The sequence below is a fragment of the Humulus lupulus genome, chromosome 4 (assembly GCF_963169125.1).
Source record: "Humulus lupulus chromosome 4, drHumLupu1.1, whole genome shotgun sequence".
Taxonomy (NCBI): Eukaryota; Viridiplantae; Streptophyta; class Magnoliopsida; order Rosales; family Cannabaceae; genus Humulus; species Humulus lupulus.
Window position 1 is genome coordinate 247399049 of NC_084796.1, and position 10705 is coordinate 247409753.

Here is a 10705-nt window from a genome sequence, read left to right on the forward strand (position 1 = left end):
TGCAAGGCCGGTGTCCGGAGTTATTTGGTAAGTAAATTTCGAGGACGAAATTATTTTTAGTAGGGGAGAATTGTAGAGTCCAAGAACTTTACTTACCTAGTTAGATAGTAGTATAATAGTAACAGTAGTAGTATTTTTATGACTGTGGACTTTGGTTCAGACCGGGATTTATTTGGACACTCATAGTAACACTTGTAGATTTTCTAAGTTTAACCTATAGTTTAAGAATATTAATTTTAACCTAAGGTTTGATTATTATGATTGATATTGATGATGATATTTATTATATTATAAGGTTTGGATAGACCCAATAAGAAAGTAACAATTGTCAAGTATGTGTTTAATGTTAATTAAGTATTTTTGAGGAATAAGTTTATTAAGAGTAATATTTGAATATCCTAGGGTCTGTCAGCAGCTTTGAAAACATTAGGGGACTTAGTCAAGGTTGTTTACTCAATTCAAATTAAGCTTAAAATGTGCAATTTCGTGTTTAAATATTTAGCGTATGCCGATATATCGCAGTACGGGGATACGAAAAACACGAAACTTTGCACGATCACCTCGGGCATGCTGGCCCAGGCGATATATCACCTACAGGGGGCGATATATCACCTCCTTCAGTGTATTTTTGAAATTTTTCAAAAACGTTCTCATTCAAATCCTTAACCTCTTGATAAGTCCAGCATCTTTCGGAGAGAGTCTTCAGTCTCTGCTGAACGATAATTCAAACATTTCTCACTTAAAAAGCCATTATTTTTATTCAAGTTAAATGAAGATCTTTTCATTCTTAAACTCTATAAATAGGACCTAGTACCCAGCCATTTATTCATTCATTAAGCTAAGTTCAGAGGCTGCAAGTTGCTAGGTTATTGTGAGAATGTAAACACTTGGGTTGGGAATTATAAGCTTAATCATTATAAGCTTACCAAACACTTGGGAAGTAAGGTTTATAACACATTTCAGTTCAAGGTTTAGATTGGTCATAAAAGCATTCAAGGTATTCCAAAACTCTAGTTCATTTGGTATTATTTTCTTCAAGTTCTTATAGTTTTCTACTCAGCCCTTAACTTTATTCTTTATTCTTGGATAGGAAATCTAAGATCTTGAACATAAGGTTTTTGGTAAGTATACTCTTGATGGTATAGTTCGTCCATTCTTTTCATCTCATTCTCTTTAGTATACTCACCCTTCCATTTATGGTTTTTAAGAGTGTTCCAAAGTCCCAATTCTGTTCACATATCCCAGTACTTTTGGTAAGGAAAATAGGACAGGATTATATATGTTATGTTATGTGTTATCTTATAATTTATGTGTTATGATTAACCTATGATTTATGTGATGTTAAGGTATAAAACCAACAAAAAGGAAATGGAGATTTTCATTACAAACCGCTCTGCAGAGCTAAACAAAACGTTTACAAGCTGTTCTCAGTACAAAAAGGTCATTACTGTTTTAAATTTACAATCCCGCCGACCTAAGCGGCAAAAATAGGGTAAACCCCCTAGTTCCTCTGAGAACTCCTTGGCCGTGGTGGTCAAGCGGCCGCATATGTACACATCACCACATCAGCTCTCTACTCAGGGCTAGGTGAGCTTTTCTTTCCCTTTACCTGCACCACATAGCACCCATGAGCCAAAGCCCAGCAAGAAAACATAACACTTTTCATAAACATTATCAAATGATTATCATCATAATCACACTGAACATAAGGCTTTCAAACAAATGAGTGAACATCACATGATTCTAGCGGGAGAGTGGCTGTTAGGTAAGCCACTAGCCTCCAAGCTCTTTTTTCATTCATCGACCCTCAGGGTCGGTCAGGCATTAATGCTCCTTGAGTCATTCAATGCTAGTAGTCGATTAGATCTAATCTCTGTTGGCTTGTGTGATTCACGCTAAGGTCGTTCTGACTAATGAGTCAGCGCTACCTGACCTGTGTCCAGTATCACTGCCGAACCTGACTAATGAGTCACAGCTTCACAGTTAACACTAACACTTTTGTCGATTCTGACTAATGAGTCAGTGCATTCATGACCAGTGCCCAGCACCACTGCCGAACCTGACTAATGAGTCACAGCTTCACAGTTGATACTAGCACCTTCTGTCAAATCTGACTAATAAGTCAGTACCATGCACAAGTGAACAACATATGCTAAGCATTTTGTATTCAATCCATGTCCATATTTATACATCCAACATGCCTCACAAATATCCATGCATGTCACACTTTGGGTGCAGTTTTCTTACCTTTGTTTCGAGCTAGAATGAGCAAAAGAACAACCTTTGAGAACAGTTTAGCTTTTAGTCCTTTAGCGGTTACCTAATCACAACACATATAGGATACCATCAATAATCAAGATAATCAAGGGTTCTCAAACCATTATCTATCCTCCAAGAGATCAATCCAAACTAATCCAAGTAGTAAGGACACTCCCGAGGCCTAAAACTAGGTTCCCGGGGTCTAAACGAGCAAACGGGGCGAAAACAGGGCAAGGGCTGCGACTCTAGCACCTTGGACCGCGGCCCCCAGGGTTCTCTGAGGCAAGGGCCGCGACACCCTCCATCAAGGGCCGCAGCGCCCAGCAAGCACAAATTCCTGACACCTGCTTCATCGAACTAGGGCCGCAGCGCTCAAGAACAGGGCCGCGGCCCCCAACCCTGGGCCATTCCCAAACGCGTTTCTAACACTCCAAAGCCTCCAAAAACACACCTAAACATACCCCAATCATCAAAACAAAGTTCCCAAGCTTCCCCATACATCAAAACCCTCAGAACCCAAGGTTTAAACGGATCGAAAACTCAACAATTCGCGAAATCAATTCAAAGCTTAGAAACTCGGAAGAACTCAAAACTTAAACTTCGATTACCTTCAATTGGATTGTTTTCTGTTGAATCCTTCGATTAAGAAGCTTCTAATCTTTCCTAGGATCGCTATGCCTCGATCCTCGCTCGATTCCGACTCCTAGAACTCAAGATTTCGTCAAAAAGGCTTAAACGGTAAAACGGACTTTGAAAAGGGAGAACGGAAGGTTTTCTTATCGTATGTTCTATCTGATAAGCTACTTCAACCTTAAGTAACCTCAAATAAAACCTAATGCTAGGGGTCCCGAAAACACCCCCTGGTACATTATAGTCAAAACCTCCAGAATTCCACCCTGACCTCAAATATTCCCAATTTATCACCAAATGAACATTTTTATTACCCCAAAATTGACCCCGTTATGACAAAACCGCTAATCCACTAAAAATGACCATCTCATGTCAAATAGCTCGAATATATCTCCATAATAATGGAATCACATTCACAAACCAAGTTATGCACCCAAATACACAAATTACCCTTAACGGGCTAAATTATCATCACACCCCTGTAATAAGAAATATGGACTCACATGCATGCATTTCACATCATATTATAATATAATCAACATATACATGCATTTTATCAATTAATAACATAATTAAGCAAGTATGGCCCTCCCGACCTACTATTCATGCCGTTAAACACATCGAAGAATTCGGGGCATTACACGAAGGGCCGAGAGTTCGATTCGAGGATGAAGTTTCTTTACTTATGGTTTATATGTATTTTCCGCATTTTTCTATGTAATCAATTATGTTATGTTTTTCTTTTAAAACAATGGGATCCCATATCCTACTTAAAGTTTTATGTAGTTTAACATTTGTTTTTTTTTTTTACAAGTTTTTAATGAAGTAATATTTATTTCCCTTGTAAGTTTTATTAAAAATTAGTGTTTATGTATAGTTATCATTAATGGTCCAAAGTCTAGAGTAGTTGGGTCATTACAGCACCAAATGAGCAAACGATTATCATTATTACATTCCTTATTCAAAATCGTGTCCAATGACATATAATATGACCATATCTAAAATTTCAAGTTCTAAAACCTCACCCAAGCGGTGCACAATGGCAGTTGGTGGCGGTACCGGAAACGTCGAAGAATATATGCATGGAATATATCAAAATGATCCTCTCGATGAGTACATCACGGAAGTTAAACTCCTTTGCCCAAATGACCTCCGGCATCGCCGAAAAATGCTTCCAAAGGGGCGAAGATACCCAAAATCTCGTCGGAGAAAAACGGCGAGTTGTCTGGAATGGTTTAGTGGGTTTTGTTCCTCTCTCCACGCTGGTTCCAAAGGTACCAACCACTCGTCGAGGGGTGGTTAGAGTTGGCCGGAAAACACACTCAGAGTTGATGGACCAAAACTTTGATTGACTATTCTGAACAATTTATGACGAGGTTGGCGGGGCGCTTGGTGGTTGAGGTCGCCGGAGCAAGGCAGGTCCAATGAGTCGCCACATTCCAAAAATGGTGGTTTTCGGAGGTTGGGTCTTAGTGGTGGTGGTGTGTTGCCGTGGAGAGAAGAGAGAAAGAAGAGAAGAGAAGAGAAAGAGAAGAGAGATAGGGCAATCGGGGAAAGAGAAAGAAAAGAAAGAAAAGAAAAAGAAAAAAAAAGGAAGAGTCCATTGACTCTTTTCACTTAAGTGGGTCCCACCCATTAAAATATATATATTTTTTCTCAGTCTTTACAGTTGGTATGTCAGACTAGAGCTGTAAATACGGGCCGAGCTTGCACGGCACGAAACCGGCACGAGCATGACACGGCACGAAAAAATATGGGCTTGGGCCAGGCACGACACGAATTGAAAATTGGCACGACACGACACAACATAGGCCTGAGCACGGCACGGCACGACAAGCCCGAAGTCACGACACTAAAGCATGAACAAACTAGCCCGAAAGCACGACACAATAAAAAAACCCGATATTTTGAAATTAATAATGATAATAAATTTTTATTTGTCAATTATCTATAAATTAAAATGATAATAAAAGTCTATTATTTTTCTCAATTTTATATTTTTATAATTATTTTAAGATTTGTGAGTTAAAATTTGTAGTATTTATTATTAGGTATTCAAATTCTAATAATTATCTTTGATATAATTTTGTGCAAAGTATTGTTAAAAAGTATATAAAAATATCTAAAACTATAATTTAAACAAATAAATGTATTTGGATTGGTGGTTAAAGAGGAGGTGGAGGGTTCAATTCCCCATCCTCACATTTTTTGGCAATAATAAAATGGGCATAAAAGTGGGCCGGCCCACTTTGGGCTCGACACGACACGAGCACGACACGATATGGGCTAGGCCCATGGGCCGTGCTGGGCTTACTCTTTCAAATATGGGTTGGCCTGACCCGGCACAAATTCAAATATGGGTAGTAACCATAGATGGGTACTAACAATTATGATGATGTGACAACATAATGACTTGGTATAAAAAGTCACCAACAAGTAAATATTTTTTTTCTATATTAATTTCGAATTTATTATTATTTTTTTGCCATAATTAATGGTGTTTTCAACCAATGAGAAACACTAGTTATATTTAGAAATTGACATACATTTGAAAAATGAAAAAGTTCACAATATTATATTTTCATAATAAATACACATTTTTCATCATGTAACCCTTCCCAAAATTTGAAAAAATCAAAATTTATTTTTAGAAATATTAATTAACAACTATAAATATGAACCATTGATCTTAATCCAATGATTAATATTAAAGTAGTCATTCATGGGTAGTAACCATTAAGAGTGCACCCTACATACATATATATGTATAAATATGAAATAAATAACAAAAATTCAAAAAAATTAAATACACATATACACATACACGTATATATATATACTAGATACAAACAACGTGCAATATGCATGTTTGCTTAGTTTTATTTGTAGAATTTATTAATTATTTTTATTATATTTATATTAATGTCATATAAATTTTGAAATAAATATCCTATTTTAATTAAATAATTTATTTATTTTTGTTTAAGTTTATGTTTGTTCTAGTTTTTGAATTTGGGAATGACAACAAGAGATTATATATTATATGTTTAATGTAATATTAAATATTATACGTGGATTTTAAATTTAAGTTTCTTGTTATTTAAAAAAAAAGGAGCAATTTGTTGCTAATTCATAGTAGATTATATTATATGTTTAATATGATTTTATTCTAATAAGTGAGTTTAAGTTTAATTAAATTTTTTTAAGTTATAAAACGTATGATTTTATTATTTTTAAATAATTATCATTGTAAAATATCTCAAAAATATCATATTTTAATTTGTTAATTATTTATTATTTTAAAATAATTATCATTGTAAAATTTCTGAAAATATCCTATTTTAACATTTTTAATTATTTATTATTTTAAATAATTATTGTTGACCTCTGAAATTGGCCAACGGTCAAACCTTTTGAACAAAATAAATAAAATAAATGACAGATTATGGTTATCTTAAATAAACAAACATAAATTTTATAGTGGTTCAACCCTGTTTTGATGAACAACAATAACATAATCCACTTAGTCTTTAGTATTGAATTACTCGATAATAGTACAAACTAATAAATTCACTCGTCGGAAAGATTTTTCTCCCAAAATTCCAGAAAAATAGATCCAGAAAAGAGAGTCCAAAAGTCCCCTTTATGAAGCCCTGGGTCCTTTATTTATAGTACTCAGGGGCTGTTACATGATCAATAGTACTGTAGATCGTGGTTTGGTACACGATCATTGTGAGTAAAGATACGTGTCCACCTCCCCATGATTATGAGATCGTGGGTCTTCTTGTTGTCTTCTCTGGATCGTGGTTGATAATGCACGATTGAGACCCTCGAGAAAACGCTAAGTCTTGATTAGTCCATGAGACATAGGTGCTAGGCTTGATGACCCTTAAGAGCTTGGGTGCTAGGCCTGATGACCCTCTGGGTGCTAGACCTATTGATCCTCTGGGTACTAGGCCTGTGACCTTTTGGGTGCTAGGCCTGTTGATCTCAGTTTGAATGAGAGTGAGTATTTCTTAGTGAAGTGTACTTGGGGGTTTAGGCCGACCACCCTATGAAGAATAGGGTGGGTCGACCACCTAGGTGGTTCTTGAGCAGGTCAGGCCGACCACCCTAGGGGTTGGGGTCAAGCCGATCACCCCTAGGGATCCTTGGATATACTGGGGCAGACCATCCCTGGGGTAGAGGTTAGACCGACCACCCCTAGGGCTTTTGGGCCTGCTTAGGCCGACCACCCCTAAGGGTAGGGGTCAGGCCGACCACCCTTAGGGGGTTTACGCTTGGTCGACTTCCCTATAGATCCTGGACTTATCTTTTTTGTCCGTTGGTCTTTTCTCAATACTTTGTCGTATTCCCCTGATTTGTGATGTCACGTGTCGCTTTCTCATTCTTCATGTCATCCTCGTATTTTTGAGGGATAATAATTATCATTGTAAAATATCTAAAAAATATCCAATTTTAATTTTTTTTTTAAATTATTTATTTTATTTTATTTAAGTTTAAGTGTTTACAAACTACCATTAAATATAAGAATATTCTATTAAATACAAGAATATTCCGTTAAAGTTAACATTCAAAAAATAAAAAACCGTTAAAACAAAGAATTTCCGTTATCTATACACTTATTATATAGAAGAGATATATTTATATATAAATCTGAAATAAAAAAAAATTCAAATATACACACATACACACACACACACACATATATATAAATCTACAAAAAATTGGGCAGCATCTCTACTATACTAATGACCTAGCCATCTATAAACAGTTAAAAAAAAAAATCAAACAACACACAATAAGTTTATTCCTTATATCTTCGTAGAACACAAAAATTTCATAGAACCTACTTCACTTGTAATGACCTAACTATTTCTAAGACCTTGGACCATTAGATCTACTATACATAGCTACTATTTTAGGAAAGATACATAAGAAATAATATAACTTTATTAAATCTTGAAATATTGTATCAAATACATAATAATAGAAAATATGGCATGGGTACCCATTGTTTAAAACATAAAACATAATTTTAAACTAAAGAAAATTATTTTCAAAACTAAATGCGGAAAAACATGATTTAAAAGACTAAAAAATAAATAACTTCATCCTCGATCGACACGCAGTCCACACATTCCATCCACCCTCAATACACAAGCCAAGCTACCAAGAATCTTTCCGCCTCCGTATCTAGTTTCCTACATCACATTAAAAAAAAATAAAGGAATGAGCCTAATGCCCAGCAAGGAAAAACTACTAACACCATAAACATACACATAAAGTCATATCATAACATAGGCTATAAACATATCATAACATATACTAAAACCATATTATAACATATACTGTAAACATATTACAACATATTCCATATAAGACTATACTAATAATGGCCATTATGACATGTGATAAACCATCTACGTCCCCTGTCTAATATTTGAGGTAGGTTAGATCACATGTAGTGTATGATAACCCATCTACGTCCCCTGTCTAATATTTGAGGTAGGGTAAATCATAACATAACATATTAAAACATAAACTTATCATAGCATAACATAAAAGCATAACATATCATACAAACATACAAGACCTAGCCTATTTTCCTTACCAAAGCCGAGATATGAGAACAAATGCAGGACGTAGAACACTCCTAAAACCAGAAATAGAATAGTGAGTATTTCTAAAGGAAAGAGATGAAAAGAATAGAACTAAACCACCAAGAGAAAACTTACCAAAAAGACACCTTAAGTTCAAAGAACTTAAAAACCTAACCACAAAACCATAACAAAAGTTAGAACCTGAATATAAACTAAAAAGACTAAGGAATTAAACAGAATTAAACTTAAGAATAATGGTACCTTTATTGACCTTATGGATTGGCCTAACCTCAATACCGAAATACTCTAATCCTTACTTCCCAAGTGTTTGATAAAGCTTAAAAATAGTAAAGCTTTTTCTTTCCCAACCCAACTGTATCACTCTTATGTCTCACTAATACCTTGGAGTCTGACCACAGCTGAAGAGTAAGTGAAAGGGCTGGATGCTAAGTCCTATTTATAGAGTTCTAGGAATAACAATCTTCTTTTTGGCTTTGAATAAAAATAATGATTTTAATTGAAATATTTGAATATTTTTCAGTCAAAGGCTTAGGACTTGGTCAAATTGTTCAGAGGGAGGTTTAAGGAGTCAAAGCTTGATTTTTAAAATTAAAAACAAATAGAATCCTAACTTCTAACTCCCTAAATCTCGTAACTCTAAACTCACCTGCAGTAAAATTAACATAGCTGGAGCTGTAGGAATCCGATGTAGACCATCTTTATACTGTTAGAAAGATAATTCAATTATCTACAACTTTCTAGAAATACTATTTTTCGAAATTCATAACATAACTGGGTAAAAATATGTCGGAAGTTAAAGTACCCTAAAGTTACGGAAAATCTATTTAATTATCTAAATAACAACCTAATCCACAAATAAATAAAATTGTGACAAATGTCATGCTCCTAACAGATTCTGGTGAGACTAAGTCTTATATTTCTCTTATATTATCATTAAAATAATAATTCGTTAATAATCATGCATATGACAAGTGTCATAATCCTATTGGCTTTATCTAAACCTTAGGAATAACCATGCTCATGACAAGTGTCATATTCTTATTGGCTCTATCTAAACCTTAGGTTATAATAATTATCATATTAATAACCAGCAATATTAATCAAACATTATGTTATAATTAATATTCTTAAACTATAGGTTAAACTTATAAAAACCATAACTATTGCTAGGAGTTTCCAACTAAGTCCCGATTTGAACCAAAATCCACGAAATCTAACATACAACAAACTAATACTAGATATTGCTACTACTACTACTATCTAAATAGCTAAGTAAAATTCTGGGACTCTACATCACTAATACATACAAGTTCATAACCTTCAATTATCACCGCATCACACAATATGTATCTCAGAACCTACTTCACTATGCATTACTACAAAATACCCTTTACGGGACACTTTTTTAGGACACGCCACTACTACAAAATACCATTTACGGGACACTTTTTTAGGACACGCACATAAATGCAATTCCTTAAAAATATTTATGGAGTTTTTAGGACACTCATTGAGAGTCCTGAAAAAACACAATTTAGGACTCGCAATGAGTGTCCTAAAAAAATATGCGAGTCCTAAAAAAATCTGGGCTAAAAAATGAGTGTTTTACTTAAAAATTTTAAGGACTTGCTTTGGCAATCCTTAATACTCTTTAAGGAATCACTTTGCGAGTCCTAAAAACACTTGGGTTGAAAAATTAGGAATGGTGACTTTTAAAGACTCGTTTTGCGAGTCCTAAAAGAGTATTAAGGACTCAAAACAAGTCCTTAAAATTGTTAAGTATAAGAGCATAAAAACACTCATTTGTTTCGAAAATATATGATGGGTCAAAATACACATTTTGGGAATCTATTTCAGTCAAACACAAGATGTTTTTAATTTAAATAAAAAATAAATTGTGTTAACTAAAAAAGAATTTATATATTAGGTATTAGTTTTTTTTCAATTAAATAAATAAGAAAATTTTAAAATAAAAAAAAATCTGAAACATCTTTTCTCTCTCCCTCTTTTCCTCTATCTTCCCCGAAGCCTCTTTCTCTCTCTCACTGTGTTGCCTCTGCCAGGCTCGAACGACCATCGTCCCATCACCGGAGCCGTACACGCGCTAGCCCAATCGAACCGCTGGCCCTCGAAATGTCGACCCTCGCGACCTCACCACCATACGTGCTGCCCAGGGCTGTCAACCAACGGTC